This window comes from Cervus elaphus, chromosome 3 (assembly GCF_910594005.1).
Source record: "Cervus elaphus chromosome 3, mCerEla1.1, whole genome shotgun sequence".
In the NCBI taxonomy this organism is placed as follows: Eukaryota; Metazoa; Chordata; class Mammalia; order Artiodactyla; family Cervidae; genus Cervus; species Cervus elaphus.
The window spans coordinates 24,339,555-24,359,966 of NC_057817.1; the positions used below are offsets into that span (position 1 = coordinate 24,339,555).

The 20,412-nt window shown below is 42.6% G+C and overlaps 1 protein-coding gene across 7 annotated transcripts in view; it reads right to left on the reverse strand.

The window, feature by feature from the left end:
• TMCC3 (transmembrane and coiled-coil domain family 3) overlaps positions 1-20,412 on the reverse strand; it is a 271,661-nt gene that overhangs the window by 24,687 nt on the left and 226,562 nt on the right. Inside the window, exon 1 of one of the 7 annotated variants that reach the window (XM_043881464.1) lies at positions 12,346-12,536. The exons of 5 other annotated variants lie outside the window; for them this stretch is intronic. The gene's annotated coding sequence lies outside the window, so the exon portion shown is untranslated. Of the gene's footprint in view, positions 1-4,652; positions 4,797-12,345; positions 12,537-20,412 lie in introns of those variants that run through there. One more of the 7 variants, XM_043881473.1, reaches the window with a different exon arrangement.

The following is a 20,412-nucleotide window of genomic DNA, read 5'->3' on the forward strand; positions in this document are numbered from 1 at the left end:
AACTTTTAAAAAGGTACGGTATCTTAAATGATTAAAATTTTAAAGCTCAATATCTGGTCCTTAATTTTTAAATAAATTCATTACTTTTCTATGTTGCTATTTTTGGTAAAACCAGAAGTCTAAATTAAGACCTAAAGACAGATATCTAATATGTCCCATGTCTCAGTCTTTAAGCCAAACAAGAGGAAATTGTATTAGATGAGCTTATCTAATGGTGATAACTTGCTACTTTTTCTAAAGAGCCTCCCAAATTACTTCTTGAGATTATTATGTCATGGAAGCTTGTCTTTATAGATAAAGTGTGGAATTTTTTTTTTTTTCCAGCCAGGCTGCAGTTAATTCTATGACCTTATCTATCAATGACAACATTCTCTAATTTTGCCAAGGTTCTTGCTCCTTCATCTGTTATTCAAATTGCCACCAAATTCTGTTATTTCTTTGTGCAGCAATTTCTCTCTAGGCTGACTCTTGCTATTTCTGGGTCTGTCTTTTTGAATCAAAGCCCATTCCTTACCTTACCCTACACAAAGGGCAATGGTCTAATTGGTTTTACTGCTTTTAACATTTTACTTTTTCAATCCAGTCCATAGAGAGCATCACGCTAATTTTCTAAACTTCCACTTTCATCACGTTATAACAAGATACTCAAGATATACAATGGTTCTGCCTTTAATAAAGAAATTAGGTTCTTCCTCCTCTTGGTACTTAATCTGAGTGTTTTTTCCCATTTCAACTCTTCAATGTCTTCCTCCTTTCTACCAACCACCCACCAGACAGATCCCGATACCATAGTACATTGAACACACTTTTGTACTTTTTTTTTTTTAAAACCTTAATACTTAAACATCATTCCCAGTGGATACACCATTTCCAAAGTCTCTGTCTTACCCCAATTCTACTACTCTTTCAAGATCTCTTCCACGAGGTCCATGTCCCATCCTTTCCAATTCATTTTGGCTCTTATTTATATGGTCCAGTTGGTTCCTACTTGCTTTATCTTCCTTGCTGGTTTTTAGGTTACTAGGAGTATTCACTTTTTAGACGTCACACAATACTCAGCACAGAACTGGCAATATCACTGGGTTGCAAATACTTATAACCAACGTCCCTATGCTATAAAGCAGTATATTCCCAATTCTGAATGAGACCACAGTAAGAAATACACAGGTACCACTACATACGTACATATGTGTGCATCTACATACACATACATAACCGAAACATAACTTTTATGAAACAAGTACTTATCTTTATACATGCAACTATATTTTTAAAAAACATGGCTAACACTTTTTTTAAACATTTAACATGACAACTGCATATTAGTAAATTATAATTAATTCTGTTAGGTATGTTAATTTTATTATGTAGAAAAAGTCCTTGTTTTTAAATACATATCAGAAACAATATGCCCTGATGTCTACATATAACTTACTTTGAAAAAGATTGCACACACACACAGAGACACAAAGGAATTGTGAAAAATCTTAACTGCTGAATCTGATAACATGGATGGGTGTTTGCTATATTCTTCCTTCTAGTTTTCCATCTAAAAATATAAAATGATAGCTGCTAGCCATTAAATCTATTTCATAACCAATTAATGGGTTTCTACCTTGTTTGAAAAAATGTGCTTTATAATTAAGAAAAAGATATAAACCACTTGTTTCTATGTTTATTAATTATATTTAAGGAGCCGCTAACAGACTGAAGGGGGCCTCCCCTGGTGGCTGGCTCAGCGGCAAGCAATCCACCTGCCAGTCTATGGGGTCTCAAGTCAGACATGACTTAGCGACTGAACAACAACATACTGAAGAATGTTCTGTAGTTACTTCCTGGCCAGGAGGTCAATAAGGGATTTAATCTTCCACTGCTATGAGCCACTAATCTCTCCTCTAAAATCCTTTCTATGGAACTTTCTGTGAATCACAACCACTTAGCAGGAAGGTATAAAGTGAAGTCGCTCAGTCATGTCCGACTCTTTGCGACCCCGTGGACTAGCCCACCAGGCTCCTCCATCCATGGGATGCTCCAGGCAAGAATACTGGAGTGGGTTGCCATTTCCTTCTCCAGGGGATCTTCCAGACCCAGGGATGGAACCCAGGTCTCCCACATTGCAGGCAGATGCTTTAACCTCTTGAGCCAGCAGGGAAGCCCAGGAAGGTATAAGATTAAGGACTAATTTTTTTTTTTATCTTGCAGAGATCACAGAAGCAGAATTTACCTTAAGACTTCCCATCCTAAGAATAATCTTTGTGGTTTTCATCAAGGCTTTAAGAGAATAACATCTGGGAATGGCGAAAGTTCAAAACGATACACTGAAATGGAAACATTCTAATAAACATGCACATTGGTTAAGACAGTCCCCTTCCTTTTCCTTTAAGCACTGGGTCTCGTAAAAGAGTAAGTTTCACAGTCAGTCAGTAACACCTCAATTTAATTGACCCAAAGAGGGAAGTATTATAGATGAGTGAAAGAAGTTTCCAGGTAGCTAGAATTCTTACCATTTATGGGCCAATATATTAAGTCTTGCCGATTGTGGATTTCTAAATTACTAACTTCCCACGACTGCTTTCCTGACATCATCTTTATGACCAAGTCTGAACTTGTGACACAGCATCTGGACCTCAGGAAGAAACCTGGTCTAGATCCATGTGGGACCCGGGGTCGAGTCAACCCTCCAGTCTTAGGTCCCTCATTTGAGAAAATGAAGTGGCTGAACTCTGCAACCCACATGCCTTTGCAGCTCTTCTTCTCCACAATTCTATTACTACTAAGTCTGCAAAGCTGGCTGCTCTCAGCACATACCAATTAACATTCGTTGAATATTTATACTTCTGCATAATGAATTTTACTCACCAAAATGAAAATCAAGCAAAAAGCAGTTAAAAATAATATGTAGCAAGTAAAAAAGAAAGAAAGAAAGAAAAAGAACAGTTGTTAACATACCACATAAGTGGATCTCAATATCGTCGTTCTTAATGAAAGAAACTACAAACCAAGAAGGACATGCTCTGTGATTCCAGTGACTGGGATGTCAAACTGGTTATGCGTCTGGGGAAGCAGAGAGGACCCGCCAGAAGGTGGCACAGCGGAGTGCTAGATGCTGACCAGGCCAATGCAAGGGATAGTTACATGGTGTAACACAGGCAAAAACCATTCAACTGTACATTCAGATGTAAGCACGTTACCACAAGTTATTCTTCAAAAGAGTTAAAAAAATAAATACAAAAAAATCATAGAAAATGAAGATTACTGTCAAAATTACTATTTTATCTTTACAGGACCTAAAACATGGCAAGTATTCGATAAATGCATGTTGGTTAACATATGAAATTGTTCGATTCTAGCAGGAAAGGAATTTTCATTTCAGTGGGTGTGTCCATTCACACTTTTGGTCAGCCCTTTAACATTTTTAATGTTTCTGAAATTTTCATGATACTCTCTTACAAATGTTTGTTTTTAATACTGGGATACAGAAGAGCAAAGGTACCAAGCACAGAAAAAGAGTAGAAATCTGCATGATACACTAGCAAGGCACTAATATCTATGATGTAACTAAATACATCAGATTTAGATGCAAAAATATTTTATCTTACATTCTGCCAAGTGCAGTAAAATCCTAAATACCATGTTGATGCAGATTGAAAATGACCTGGTTTGTTACATGATAGTTATTTAGAAAGCCAGTGTTTCTCAAAGAGGCTAAGAAACCTCTTTGTACACCAAGTACAACTAGGGCTTACTCATTTATAAGACCAAATTATGACAGTTAACAGAATTGATTAATTTAGGTTCCAAGCCAGGCTCCCTAAGATACAGAACTCACACTCAAAAAATGTTTTCCTGGGCATTTTTGTGAGCCAGGCAGTATGCTAAGAACACTGGTGTCAGAAAGATGAAATGATAAACTCTACCCTAGGAGTTCACTGTTTGGGCTGAAGACATACAGAGCTACACAACTGTAGAAAAATGTAGTAGGTACTCTAGAAAACAAAAAAGTGGAAATACTGGATACAGAGGGCAGTGAGACATCTTCCAAGATGCTATCTGACCTGGACTTGGAAGTGGAGGCTCAAAAATCAGCCAAGAGAGACCACAATGGGTCCACAGAGGCAAACTGCAGAATACTTAGGAAACAAAGTTTCTTTGGATGTCAAGAATTTATAACAACTAAATGGGTCATTCTAAGTCAGGCTGGGGCCAAAAAGAAGTGCAAGGTAAGAATTTCTAAAGGAAGGAGACATGAAATGCTGAAGAATACAGACAGTCTGTGCCAGGCTCTATGTAAACCATGTTAGACTTGATACGTCATCATGCAGACAAGGTGAAGCTGGGATTTTTTAAGTGATTGGGAAATTTTTTTTTAAACATTTATTTATTTATTTGGATGCACAGCATGTGGGATCTTAGTTCCCTGACCAGGCATCAAACCTATGTCCTCTGCTTTGGAAGCGTGGAGTTTTAACCACTGGACCACCAGGGAAGTCCCGGGAAATTTTTTTAATCATAAAAATAAGATACTGAGAAATAGAGAGCTGAAATGTCAAAAAGAGTAGGGGGAAAAAATCATCCATAGCCCCACCTTAAAAATAGACACTGCTTAGACTCTCAGTAATTTTTCTGAAACACAGAACTATGACTATACTTACTGTACATGAGGATTTCAGACTTGGTTCATGTACAGTTCACAGTCACATAAGATTTATTCATGAATTTGTAAGACTCCATCAATACTGTGCCTGTTACACTCACACTGCACTGCATAGCAACAGTACTGGGATGCAAGGATCAGGTAACCAGATCTATTAAAAAAAAAAAAATCATCTGAAGTTAAGGACAGCTGAATTCTCCCCTAAAACACTAGTGCCCATCACATGATGGGAAATCAGGCATTCTGCCTCAGAAACATGATTGGTGATTTATTCCATCTTTACTCATCGCTTTGCAAGGGATCTGAAATGCTAAACTAATTATCACAGCGGCTGGTGCTTTTTTATCAGAGGGTTTTTTGACAGATTGCAAAGGACAAAATTTTTACCTAGGATGAAAGAAAAGGCCAGAATTAAAAATGACTTCCCTGAAAGGTACAATTCCTTTTGTCTTTTATTTACAGATTGAAAAAAGAAATCTTTCAATGTATGTGTGTTACAAATTATATTCTCTTCACTGTAAGCCACGGTTACAGAAACATCTCAGATTCTTCTGCCTGCAGGAAAGCACCACAGTAACCCTGTTCTACACTATATATCTATTATGACTCAAATTCTGTAAGAAAAAAATATAAAAAATCCAAATTAGATTAGTAAAAGAGGGGGGAAAAAGGCTGTGAAGGATAGAAGGTAGATTGGGAAAATTTCAATGACAGATGCCTTTATTTCTCTTTACTGGGAACTGAAATCAAATCATAGGCCAGTACCTGGCTCAGAGCCCTAACTTTCCAACAAGACTGTAAAAACTCTCAGACAGGACACCTGCTCTGAGCTTATCAGAGAACTGCTTTGTGCAGAATTACCATTGGAAAACACATTAACTTTATACCCAAATGGAAGAATGCCTTTCTTAAAAGGCTTTATTCAAGCCTACTTCCCTAAGATATATGAATGGTGGGGTAATCTTTTGCCTAATACTAGGAAAGCCCATGAACTTATTAAGACTCTAAGGGCTGCTAACTACACACGAATATTCCAAAGTAGTACACTTTATTACTTAGACTCAGTCCATCTACCTTATTCAGCATTCCAAAATGTTAGAGGACCATCTGTTCAAGATTTCACCAGCTGAGAAAATTATGAAAACTCATTCAGCCCAAGATGTGATCCTGAATTTGATGAACTGAAACTTCTTTGATTTCTATACTTGATGATGCCTGTGATGTCATTCATTACTTCAGATGTTCATTTGACTCATGTTTTATTACTGAGGCCACTGTAAATATATCCATAAGGACCACAATCCCTGTGACAGAGAAAATTTTGCTCAACCACTTTTTGTCCTAGATCACTACAGATGGTGATTGCAGCCATGAAATTAGAAGACACTTACTCCTTGGAAGGAAAGTTATGACCAACCTAGACAGCATATTAAAAAGCAGAGACATTACTTTGCCAACAAGGGTCCGTCTAGTCAAGGCTATAGTTTTTCCAGTGGTCATGTATGGATGTGAGAGTTGGACTATAAAGAAAGCTGAGCGCCAAAGAATTGATGCTTTTGAACTGTGGTGTTGGAGAAGACTCTTGAGAGTCCCTTGGACTGCAAGGAAATCCAACCAGTCCATCCTAAAGGAGATCAGTCCTGGGTGTTCATTGGAAGGACTGATGCTGAAGCTGAAACTCCAATACATTGGCCACCTCATGCGAAGAGTTGACTCATTGGAAAAGACCCTGATGCGGGGAGGGATTGAGGGCAGGAGGAGAAGGGGACAACAGAGGATGAGATGGCTGGATGGCATCACCGACTTGATGGACATGAGTTTGAGTAAACTCCGGGAGTTGGTGATGGACAGGGAGGCCTGGCGTGCTGCAATTCATGGGGTCGCAAAGAGTCGGACACGGCTGAGCGACTGAACTGAACATACAGTCAACAATTACTGAACATATTCTTCATACTACAGGACTGACTCAAAGTGCTCCTACCTAAACAGAGGGAAGAGTGTATTTATTTTATTAAGGGGCATATCCTTCAAAGAAGCTAAACTTTATATATTAATAGTGGGAAAGTGACAAACATAACTGGGCAAGGATTAAATGACAGACTTGGGTGTCATCATTTATTTACCACTAATAGAGCATCTTTCATCAAAAGTTTCAATAAATCTTGCCAAACGTTCTTGACCCAATCTAGGATATAATTATCAGAAAGTGTTCCAAATCACTTCTGAATTTCACACTGAACAAATGATAGCCATTCAGGTTTGGGGGGCTCATTGCTAAGTCTTTTCTCCCCCTTGCCTCACACATCGCTAAGTTTCTTTTTTTATTTTCTAACACCTAACCCTTCCTTTCTCTCCAACATCTGATTCTTGCTTGTCCAGGTCTTCTATACTGCACCTACAGCCATCTCGGAACTCATCTCACTGCTCTAGGCTGCCCCATCAATGATCACCATAGGTTGTCTACAGCAGGGGTCCCCAACCTCCAGGATCTAACACCTGATGATCTGAGTGGAGCTGATGTAATAATAATAGAAATGAAGTACACAATAAATGGCATAGGCTTGAATGATCCCCAAACCATCCCCTATAACCAGTCCATGGAAAAACTTTCCGTCTTCTGTGAAACGGGTCCCTGGGGACCTCTGGTCTATAGGATGAGATCTAAATTCTATTAGTTAGAAAAGTAAAAAAAAAAAAGAAAAGAAAAGTCAAGGTCCTCCATGTCTTGACCCATCTTGACAGATGTCTCTATCTAGATTTTGTACACACACCCTCTTACCTAGACCAAATGACTTGATCCAATGATCTCTGACTAGATCAAGATCAACATGCCCAGATCACTATTAACTCACCTCACCTTTGCTCAAGAGCAGCCCCCAACATGCAGTCCAACCACCCCTTCCACCTCCACCATCTCCTTGGTGCCTGCCACATGCCCATCAGCATGACAGATGTTTGACATGTTTCTAATCCTCACCTCAGTCCTACAAGTTATGTTTCATCTATCATGATGAGTATCAAAGAAATCAAAGACTTTGACAAATTCACAAACTGGTGACAGATGAGCTCAAGCTCAGGTCTGAATCCATAGCCTATGTTCTTTCTAAAACCTCAGGCTTCCTGGAATACCATCCCCAACTCACTCCTTACCAAAACCTTGGGCTTCCTTCAGAGTCTGATTCAATTTAACCTCTTCTACCCAAAGGTGTTTCTCATCACCTCCTATCTAATAAACAGAGCTTACTCAGAACCTCTGCTGCTCTTACTGTCTGAGTCTCTCTGGTTGCAGTAAATTCTTTACTGCCTCTTATTCTTAATTGCCTTATTTTTCCCCCTTGTTCATAGTCCCCCAGCCTCATGTTGCCTCTTGAACACAGAAGGCACTCAGCTGTCTTATAACTGAGTTGTTCTCTACTTTGACAGCATGTCCTATGGGTAAAATTCCATACCGGCAGGATAATTTCAGTAACCGAATAAAAGATTCAATATGATGTCAAGAACTAAGATCAGCAGACAGGGCTAATCTGATGGCTTAAAAATGTTATCAAAGATCCAAGCTCTTTCCATTTTTTCATTATACAATCTTCAGGGCATTTGCAAGTTCCCTCATGGAGGCAAATGAGCTACTGTAGTTTTAGGAATCACATATAGATAATTTCTGGCTAAAGACAAGTACACTGCTCTTCTTTCACATTTTGTTAGGAACGAAACTATTTTCTAGAAACTCCTTAGTAGATTTCCCTTTGGACAGGACTTTGGATAGGACTGAGTCCTGTGTCCCTGAGCTAGCTGCAAAGAAGGCTGTGGAAGCAGCACCTAACATTCTTAGCCTCTACTGTGCTGACCCCACTCCAGTACTCTTGCCTGGAAAATCCCATGGACAGAGGAGCCTGGTGGGCTGCAGTCCATGGGGTCGCAAAGAGTCAGACATGACTAAGCGACTTCACTTTCACTTTTCACTTTTGTGCATTGGAGAAGGAAATGGCAACTCACTCCAGTGTTCTTGCCTGGAGAATCCCTGGGATGGGGTCGCACAGAGTCGGACACGACTGAAGTGATTTAGCAGTGCTGACTCCGCCAGCCAGGGAGAAAGGCAAGGAGAGCAGTATTTGGATAGACAACCAACTATTAGAGAAATATCAATGCAATGATAAGCTCTGTATAATGAAACCCCTTCACAGTTCAAATAGATGAATTATCTTAAGAAAGTTCTGCTTATCAGGTTATAACAAGCAACCTTATTACAATAGGGTGTTGTTTACACACTAGGAGAGATGAGAACTGGAATCTCCCAGTTCTTTAGCCAATAGGTTGTAAATACACTCATTTTCCTCAGATCCTTAAATATCACAATCTCTTTCACCATCATGACCATCACAAGGAATGAAAGACAAGCAGGAAAAAAAAAAAAAATCAGTCCTTTTGAGCTTCCATACATTTCCCCAAACACACTAAAACATTAAAAAAACACTTTTGAGAGATTTAAAGAACAGAAATGGAGATGAAAGTATTTCCAAGTCTCTGCCTCCTCTTATTCTTCGCTTCTTCTAAAAGGACAGTCTGCCTTTTATCACCACCATTACCACCGCCCCCACCATTATCTGTTTCTAACTCTGGAATCAGTTTAGACATCCACTAATGGAGAACCACTTAAAAACCAGTACAATGAAAAACAAGGCAGTTGCTAAAATAAGAGGTGGATCTGAATGGGCTACTATGGGAAGCCGTCCAAGCTAAACTGTTAAGGGGGAAAGATTCAGAGCTACATCTACAGTGCACATCCACTTGAGCTTTGAAAGAGGGGCGGTGGTGGGATTCATACAAATGTGATACAAGTGTATTTTATTGGTTGAGAAATTTCTAGAAGGATGCCTTAGGAATTGTGGATGGTAATTACTTCTGGGGAAATGGCAGAGAAAAAGCAAGGGGGCAGTTAACACAAACCTTGGGATAGCATCAGCTCCTAGGTGAGGAGATTTGTGATACAGTGATGGGAAATCAGGGAGAAGGTCAGAGGGTTAAGTTTGAATTTTTGCCCTGGGTTTTAGCTGCAGGGGTGTCTCATGTTACTTTTTAAAATGGCATATCTTCGGTGTGCAGTATTTTACAATTTTACAAACAGTTAAAAATAAGAACTACAGAACAAGTAGTGTTAGTCACTCAGTCGTGTCCGGCTCTTTGTGACCCCATGGGTTGTAGCCCACCAGACTCCTCTGTCCATGGGACTCTCCAGACAAGAATACTGGAGTGGGTTGCCATTTCCTCCTCCATAGAACAAATTACACAATAAAACAAAACAAAACAAAACAAAAAAAACCCACGTGTGTATGTTTAAGGCTTCCCAGGTGAGGCTAGTGGTAAAGAATCCGCCTGCCAATGCAGAAGACCTAAGAGACACAGGTTTCATCCCTGGGTCGGAAAGATCCCCTGGAGGAGGGCATGGCCATTCACTCTAGTATTCTTGCCTGGAGAATCCCATGGACAGAGGAGCCTGGTGGGCTACAGTCTATGGGGTCGCATAGAGTCGGACACGACTGAAGCGACTTAGCAGGCACTCACCCTTGAATAGGTACTTTGAATATGTTTATGTTATGTGATGACTAACAACCTCTTTTAAATAAAAATAAATGAAAAAAAAAAAACAACCTCTTTTAATCCTATCGTTTTATCTCTGAGTCTACACTCAACTATTTGGGTATTATCTTAAAATCTAAATTTGAGGCCCTACTTAAATTGTGACCTGGATTTAAAGGCCCTCAGGTGACACCCCTCAACTGGGCCTGAGTTAATCTCCCTGGGGCATTATCCTAGGTGGCTTACATCCAGGAATTTGAATAACTTAGTCAGGATAAAGCCCCAAATTTCCCCCAGGCTACAGGTGGCTGCAAACAACTCAACTGTGTACTTTAGGCAATCCAACCGGACTCCTCAGTGGCTGGAGGAAGGGAACAGAGAGGAGGAAGAGCCTGAGGGGTAGTGGGCCAGCCAGGCTTGCAAGGACTTCACTGGAGGAGCCCATCCACCAGCAGCGGCAGGCAAGAAGAGACCCACTCCCACACCCCTTGGGAACAGCCTCACGCAGAGAGCAGCTACACTTGTTTCACAAGCTGCGCTCTAGCAGTTTGGGTGACAATTTCCCCCTTTCATTCCGACGGAAACCCTGCGTGTCAATCTCTGTCAACCACCACGCTCACAATGCTGCTGCTGCTAAGTCGCTTCAGTCATGTCCGACTCTGCGACCCCATAGACGGCAGCCCACCAGGCTCCCCCGTCCCTGGGATTCTCCAGGCAAGAACACTGGAGTGAGTTGCCATTTCCTTCTCCAATGCATGAAAGTGGAAAGTGAAAGTGAAGTCGCTCAGTCGTGTCCGACTCTTAGCGACCCCATGGTCTGCAGCCCACCAGGCTCCTCCGTCCATGGGATTTTCCAGGCAAGAGTACTGGAGTGGGGTGCCATTGCCTTCTCCACTCACAATGCTACGAGGCTATTAAGATGCTCTGTTGTTAGAATAGCTAGCCCTCCAGCTTTTTTTTTTTTTTTTAGTAACAGAAATTTAATTTTCAAGATTCAAACGATCAAACAATGACCGCAGACTTCTCCAACTCTCCATACCCCTCACCCCCCAACCAAGGCTGTTTTAGCTTCTAAAGGTTGGGGGTCATTACCAACAGTAAGACCATAGTTGGGAACTTCCCTGTGGTCCAAGGGCTAAGACTCTGTGCTCCCAATGCAGAGGGCCCAGGTTCCGTCTCTGTTCACGGAACTAGATGCCACAGGTTGTGACTCAAGAGTTTACAAACCGCAACTAAAAGATCCTGTACGCTGCAACTAAGACCCAGCACAGCCAAGTAAAATAAATAAAAGGCTACTTTTGTGACAGTCCAGGCAAATGACTGATTCAGAACGGAAGGAAAATGATCTGAATTAATACATGTGTTCAACATAAGTTAATGTCCAAGAAATGAAAGAAAGTTTGTATTTATTTGCAGCAATAACCCCACAGTCTTCCAGGACATAGATGCAAAAGCACGGCCACAAACTGAACACAGACTTCCCATGAGATCCAGCAGCTCTCGGAGGCAGAGCTCAGGTGAAATGGAATCTTCCCTACCCCCCACCCCGCACCTGGGGCGGCCGAGGAGGCCAGAACAGCCCTGCCGCCTCAGCTTACAGCGCTTCCCCCTGCTGCGTCCTCTCCAGCCGCAGACACCACACCACACACGGTCACGCAGTCAGTTTCCCGCGGTCTGAAGTTTCAGGGAGCGATGTCCACTTGTCAACAGACCGGATGTTAACAGACAAAGTCAGATACCAACGCAGTCAGCTCAGAACCAGGATCACTTTCAAAATGACAGGGAAGGAGTAGGACTGGCTCTTTTCCAGCAAGCCGGCACACTCATACCCAGATGTTTGTTCACCTCTTAAATCACACACACTGGATTTACATTTTTAAAGGACCAAGCGGTAAAGAGTTCGGTGGTTCATTTGGAGGAGTTGCGGCAGTTTAAGGGTCTAGAAATCCACTGAGAAATTACGGAAGGTGCAGGGCAAGCAAAACAACAACTACTGAAAGCCCCCAAACAACTTGGATCTCTCTTTCAAGCACCTCACAGGATACGAATTACCACACAGCTCTACCACACACACTGACACAGCCCGGCTGAAACAGGAGCGCAGGGAAGGGACTCACCGAACACCACACCACACGTCAGGCAGCAGAGACCTGGATCGGCAACCAGCTCACCCTCCTGCCTGAGAGGCATCTGAGCCTGGAAGGCAGACGGGCTGGATACTGCAACAACTCCTACCGTGTGACTCACCCTGGACTTTGGAGATACTGCTCACATATCTCCGGGTATTCCCGGGTTTGCCTCAGAGAAACTCCACGCCCCGCACCGTAACCAATACTACTGCCAGCCGTAATACGCTGTATTCAACCCACTGCTGACAAACGGGCTCTTTGTGCTGACAGAAGAAAAGATACAATTCTGTATTTTCAGAGAGAGGCAGGCTAGAACAGAGTCCTGTTATCACACCACTCTGGGGGTGCGAGAGGAATTTAGGGGGGACGTTCGGACTGGCACCCCTGGTTTACAGACGAGGAAACGGGCTCAATTCAACCAACTTCAGTCGGGCAGAGCCAACCAGCGATCTGAGCACAGGAAACCCCGACAAGGACGGAGGCAGGGCGAGCAGCAAGTGGTCAGAGCGCGGAGGGCAGGGCCGTGAGTGGAGTCGGGAGAGCCTTGCTTCTGTTGCCTCATTCATGAGACAGCTGCCTGCCGGTGCCTGCGCGTGTCAGGCGCAGCGAGGCGTGCTGGAGTTGCAGAGGGGGCACCCACCCCTGGGCTACAGGCAAGGCAAACGACGACAGTTGCCGGTGAGTGCTGTGGGGGTTGTACATGGTGCTATCAGGTAGCATGTGGGAGGGGCAGCCCCTGGGGGAGAAAGGCAGAGGAGGGCAGGAGAGGCGACAAGGCCGGGCATAAGGCAGGAAGAAAGAGATTTGTCAGTCAAAAGGTGCTTCGGATGGTGCGTTCTGGATCAGCCAGCCAGACAGCCCGTGAAGATGTGAAGGGTACCGTGCGCGGCAAAGGTGGCAGAAGAAGAACTGGGTCATCAGATAGGGATCAGACGTTGAGGATTCCAGTTAAACCATGCTAAGGTGTTTGGATTTCATCTGAGAGGACAGGTGGCAGCAGTTAAAGGGATGAGAGTAATCAGCTCCCTGTTTCAGACAAGTCGTTCTGAAAAGGCAGGAGAGAAAATGCATCGCAGTGGCAGGGACTGAAGCCCGCAGTAGTGATCCAAGGCAAGGGCTGGTAGCGGCGGGATGAAGGGGTGGTGCTGGGGAGAAGAGAACAGTGTCTGAGGAATACACAGGAGGCAGTGTCTAAAGGACATGATACCCATCAGATGTAGGGGGTGAACAGGGGAATCAAGGAAAACCCCACTTGTTTCATTCTTTCTGGTGGGCAACAGATCATTCATGAGACAGGCAACTGAGGACAGGCAAGAGGAGGAAGGGATCTGCAGGGAATTCAGCAACAGACAAGATGAACTCCAGGTGCCTGTGGAACATTCCAGCACAGGTATACAGAGGGATGTTCAAAGAGACAGGGGCTGAAGACAGAGAACTGGAGCCCGTGGGTGACACTGCCTTGGGGCAGCTTCAGTCGTGTCCGACTCTGTGCGACCCCATAGACGGCAGCCCACCAGGCTCCCCCGTCCCTGGGATTCTCCAGGCAAGAACACTGGAGTGGGTTGCCATTTCCTTCTCCAATGCATGAAAGTGGAAAGTGAAGAGTGAAAGTGAAGTCACTCAGTCGTGCCCGACTCTTAGTGACCCCATGGACTGCAGCCCACCAGGCTCCTCCGTCCATGGGATTTTTCAGGCAAGAATACTGGAGTGGGGTGCCATGGCCTTCTCCGTAGGGTCAGGCAGACCCGGTCAAAACCCCATTCTGCCACTTAGTAGCTGACCCCGAGCAAGTAAATTAATTCTTTTGAGGCTGTAGTCTCATCTGAGGAAATTCCTCCTAGAATGTAATGAGAGCAGCAAAGAACCTGATGTCAGGTCAGACACAAATATTAAATATTTCTCTCTTGCCCTTCTTTAATCATAAATGGCTTTTTACAATAGTAAGTTGAGTACTAACCTCTGCCACAGATTACAAGTTGCCCTGCTGTTAGTCACTTGTCTTCAAATCCTTTTGACCTTCCTAGTATGAAAGTGAAAGTGAAGTCGCTCAGTCGGGTCTGACTCTTTGCGACCCCATGGACTGTAGCCTACCAGGATCCTTAGTCCATGGGATTTTCCAGGCAAGAATACTGGAGTGGGTTGCCATTTCCTTCTCCAGGGGATCTTCCTGACCCAGGGATTGAACCCAGGTCCCCCACATTGTAGGCAGACGCTTTACTGTCTGAGCTACCAGGGAAGTCCCAAGAGATTCTCAAATATCTGAACTGCTAGCTCAGGCCAGAATCAGTCTAAGAGACCAGGGGTTTCCTGCCCTTGACATTAAATAACTAATGCAAAGATCTCAAGATTGTTATGTGGTTTATGTGGTACTGATTTAATTCTGTCTTGGGGGCGTGATGGGACGGGGGGGGGGGGGCAGAAAAGGGCAATGGGTATATGCAAAAGACAGAAAACTGTCTCGGTCTAATAAAGCCTCGTGAAAATAACAGGACTTACATTTTTTTTCGGAAAACTATACTGTAACATTTAAGAGGAAGAGTGTCTCCTGAAGTTAGTATTTACATAGCCTCTATCCTCTGGTTCAGTTCAAATAAATGTCTTAAATGTTAAATAATGAACTCTAGCAAATGGGTCTTGTCTTAAACCTAATGTTAAGTCAATAGTATACTCTGTATGTAAGAAATACATGGTGTCTTTGTAAGGTTCATTTTGCTTTTTCTATTTATAACTCTTAAAATGGACATTTAAAAACTACAGTAAAATTGAACACTTGTCTGCTAAGGCATATAGAATTCAATTTTACATAGCCAAGCCTGTTCATTTTCCTCCTGGTTTTGCCTTCAAATCTGGGCACTAACTTATTTTACCCATTTTTTATTAGCTGTCTTCCTAGCCTGAAAACATCTTGGTCCCTGGATATTTTATTGCATTTCCAACTTACTTGCTACAGTCTTACTTGACCATGTTTCCTGATCCCTCCCTAGCTTCATACATCCCCATTCTTTCATCCACAACCTAGCTTAACATACCTACTTCATGTTCTCTCAGTCAAAATATTGCCAAAAAGTTTCTAATAAAAATTTGTTTTACAACCGCCTCAAAGCTCTCTTGTTGTTTGGCTTATTTAATTAGTCTGATTAAAGACAGAGAACGATCTAATTTAGAGCTATGGTCTTTGGGGCTTAATTCATTCCCAGCTACCTTCAACTTGGCCACAGGTGGTCCAGCTCAAGCGTGACCAGTCAGAGAGCACTCTAGTCCCTTGGTGCTGAAGGAGAACACATATCCTCTCCCCAGTATGCCTAACCCTAACCCGAGGATCTCTGAGACTGTCTGGATGGCTCCCTTTAAGCTCACACAACACACCTGGCCAACCCACATTAGCCAATATCTAAGATTCTGACTCCTCATTGACATACAGATCCCCTCAAAGATACCCCCTAGTTCTTCCCTGCCTTGAATGGACTTGAATTTCCCAGACTTGAATAAACTCAACTAATTTTCTATGTGTCTATAAGACCCTCTCCTATCTTGCTGCCACCAGGAGACACAATGAAGGCAGAGACACAAAGGCAGATAGCGTCAGCTGGGATGGGATCTGCCACTAAACCAGCACGCCCCCATGCCGCCCAGCTCCTGTGTTAAGGAGATACATGCACATCTGACAGAGACTGTATGCTCAGTCGTGTCTGACTCTTTATGATCGCATGGACTGTAGCCCGTTAGGCTCCTCTCTCCATGGGCTTCTCCAGGCAAGAATACTGGAATGGGCTGCCATTTCCTTCTCCAGGGGAAAAGCCTATGTGATGTAATTCTTTCCATTTAAACGTTACTTTGGGGCTTCCCTGGTGGCTCAGTGGTAAAGAATCTGCTTGCCAATGGAAGAGACACGGGTTTGATCTCTCATCTGGGAGGACCCACATGCTGCAGAGCAACTAAGCCCATGTGCCCCAACTGTTGAGCTCTACAGCCCGGGAGCCACAACCCCTGAGCCCAAGGCTGAAGCCCGTGGGCCCTAAAGTCTGTGCTCCACAAGGCAGGTCACCGCAATGAAAAGCCTAGGCACCGCACTAGAGTAGCCCCTGCTCACCACAGCTTAAATAAAGCTTGCACAGCAATGAAGACTTAGCACAGCCAAAATATAAGCATAAATGAAATAAATAATTTCAAAAAATACTTTGAAACAGACACACATCTAACTACTACATGGTGATTCACGTTAGAGGTGCTTGAAGAGCATCGCATCACCACGACACTTCACCCAAACTGCCCTACGGCATCTACTAACGGAGCAGGTCAGATCCAGGAAACACTTTACCATGATCCGGAGCATGATTTTTCTCATCATCACATTCTGCTCCAGGGCTGCCTGACTTTCTTCTGAACCCTGACTTTTACCTGGTTCTGGGACCTTGTGTGACCCAAAGCTTTCTCCTTGCAAGTTCAGGATTAGCTACTTACTTTGCTAAGCTATTCTATATACTCGTCTCCCTCTGAAAACCTAAGATACCTTTTTAATTCTTTTCTTTCTCATGAAAGATCTCATTTAATTCCTTCAAGCAGAGACTCTGGAGACTCAGGTTTGGAGTAAACAAGGAAAGTTAGCTGTTTACTTGCTGCATCAGAACCAACTTGGGCAGGAAAGCCTTTTGAAAAGAAAAGATTTTCCTGGTAAACAGCCACAACCCTCTAGAAGGACATTTGGTTCCTATTGATCCTTATTTAAAAGACATATGGCCTTTGACCCAACAATTTTGCTTTTTTTTTTTTTTCCTACAATTTTGCCTTTAAAAATTTATCCATATATGGTTACAGAAAAAGAGATGTACAAAAATACTCAGTACAGTATTAACAAGAAACATGGAAAAAAGCACTCTAGAAGGAACTTAAATTGTATTATCAATAGGAGACTAGTTAAATAAATGACAGATATGGAGGTTGTGTGCAGAGAACTTTTCTGTAAAGATACATAGGAGACGTAATAGCCCATATCTCTGGGGATAAATATGAGACGTTGGAAAGAGACTCCATTTTACAGCATCTGCCCTTTAGTGCTACGGATTTTTTTCCTATGAACTCGCATTTAACTGTGGACTGTAAATAGGAAAGCAAAGTGCACCTTCATAATTTTCACTTACGTGGATGATCTAAAAGACACTTCATTTAACAATGTTATTCAATCTTTGTAAACAGGAAATAGAACGAGGAACAAATAGAAAGTCTACATATTAAAATGTGTTTGTTCCAGCAGGTAATGATCTCATCATTACACATTAGAAACCCTTGTCTCAGAGTCTGAGAAGATCAGGCTTCTTTTCTCTAAAGTACCTGCTGAATGTGCTACAGACTCTTCCACAATCTAGTGGCTCAATTTAACCACCTCCCTGTGCTAATAAATATGTTCTGACACTTAAACTTAGTTTTATTCTGGAAATTGAGGGGAGATTGGGAGGAGCTCATAACTTTTGTCAAAACCTCGAAAAAGGAAAAAAACCCTTCAACTTAAAAAAAAAAAAAGACTGATGCTCAAGCTCAGTATAGGACTCGCTGAACCTTTGGGTCTGGTAGTCCAATTCCTATATCTTTTAACCAGCTCTCCAGGTAATTTCTACATGGCTGGTCCTACCTCATGCACAGCAGAAATAACCATGTTTAGCAAACTCTATGTCTCATCTGAATGAAAGCACACACCACAGAGTATAAAATTCTATAAACAAAGGTGTTCACTACTGCACCACTCCAAGATTTTAAAATCATTATTTTTTTTGAAACACTGATACAGAGTTTGGAGCTGACGCTGGCTTCAAGCAGAACCTCTGGCTCATTTATTTTCTCAGACTGTGGCTACAATCACCTGACCGCACAGCCTCCTTTCTCCTACCCACTCCCAGCCTAGTCTTCTGTCCGAATATAGTCTGACAACTACTGAGCTCATCTGGTGTTTCCTGAACATCTGACTATAAGGTCACCTGTGTGTGCTGCGCTGAGCACCCAGCTGTGTCTGTCTGTGAACTTACGGACTGTATCCCCCCAGGCTCCTCTGTCCATGGGACCTGGGGCCCCTCCTGTCCTTGTCCCACCCCAGACCTAGTGAATCAGAATCTCTAAAAGAGTTTCTGGGTGTTAAACCAGTGACCCAGGTTACTCTAATAAACAGGGAAGTCTGGTAAACACCAATTCAGGTCACACTCGTTTTACGATAAGGAAGTCAAGGTCTAAGTTGTTACATAGGTTTTCCAAAGACCAGCTGATCACTGACAGCTGGGACACTCGAAACCTGGTGAGCTAATTCTCGCCTCTTACACCTTTATTACTTATTATTCTGTTTACCATGAGTATCTGTGAAGTTTCTGATTCATCACGATGAGGCCCCAAGTAAGTGACTAATGAAGTCTGAAGGCAGAGGGCGTGTCATGACATGCCACTGGTTTAAAGAATAATATCGCTGTAAGGCTGTCCAACATCTAGCTACCTACACCTAAAGTTCTTTCACTTTCAGTATCAGGATGAGCGTGTGCGTATACACTCAGTCATGTCCAACTCTTTGCGATCACATGGACTATAGCCCACCAGGCTCCTCTGTCCGTGGGATTTTCCAGGCAAGGATACTGGAGTGGGTTGCCATTTCCTTCTCCAGGGGATCTTCCTGACCCAGGGATTGAAGCTACATCTCTTGCATATCCTGCACTGGCAAGCAGGCTCTTTACCACTAGCGCCACCTGGGAATTCCATCAGGATGAGGAGGCACATAAAATGGAACATGTGATGGAAAAAGACATACACTTCCACACAATTATAACTAGGTGGGGAAGATTCAAAGTCCTCTGATCTCACTATTTCTTGCTCAAATGTTAGAACCGTTACCCAAAGAAGTCTGATAACCACACACTTTCATTACAGCAACAGCCCGCACCTTGCTGTTGGGAGACAGAAGACAGCTCCCACCGAGATTCCACAACCTTGACCTGAAACCAGTATCTCTTAACCCATCGACGAGAAAAACCGATGGGAGACAAACCGATGTGCTCAGCTTGGAAAGCACACAGCAAGCTTTAATTTGGGGAGGGCTCCATGGAGTTATAATTGCCTCTAATTGGCCCTCCCACACGGCCTCACAATTTACAGCTGTAATCAGTTCCACAAAGAATGTGTTAAATTTCTTTTCTACCTTGGAAATCAGAATCATTTCCAGTAAGGTTCTTACAACATTATAGTTGTTTTTCTTTTTCTTTTTTTTTAATACCAAGATACAGAAAAGGATGAATGAGTGAATAAAAGGCAAAGATGCAGACAGATCTTTTGGAAAGGAGCACCAAACCCTCTGATTTAATGATAACCCAAAGGGATTCAAATTTGTAACAGAGACTGATGCCAATTCGGGAAACCTTTCTGTTCCAGGGCACACGATCCAAAAAAACACATTCATCTGGTCAGACATTTTCCATACTTTGATTTTTATCTTTCTTGGCATGCTCGACTCTCCTTTAATAAAGTCACAACCCGTTGTTGCCATGGAACCCAATCAGACTTGGAGCCTGTTACTATGACTTCCCTGCAGGTCTAAAAAAAGACCAAGTGACCAAAAAGAACAGCCCTTTCTTTAAAAAAAGAAAATAATAATAATAATTTATAAGGCAAAAAGACTCCAAAAAGGACCTAACCCTTTTATATCCACTGAAGTTTAAGCTCTCGTGCTGGTTAATTTGAACGCTTGAGCCAGAGCTAGCCAATGTTTTATAAAAATTTGTCAGCTGAGACATTCCCAAAAGATGGTTTTATAAATAAGTACCTGGCAAAGAGGATAAAAATGTTCTTAGCATTTCTTCCTTTTTTTTTTTCCCTTCCAGGCAGTCTTTCTGAAATCTGAGTAGCTGTTTAGCAAACATGTGTCAATCAGCAGCTACCAAATTGCAATATTCATTTCCACCAATACTTAATTTTTGCCAAGAGCTCATGATCTCTCTGTAAAGAAAAGATAAGCTAAGCAGTACTATCCACCCAGTGTTCTCTCATATGTGGAGCTGGACCAAAGCTGCTGAAAAAAATCCCTGAGAC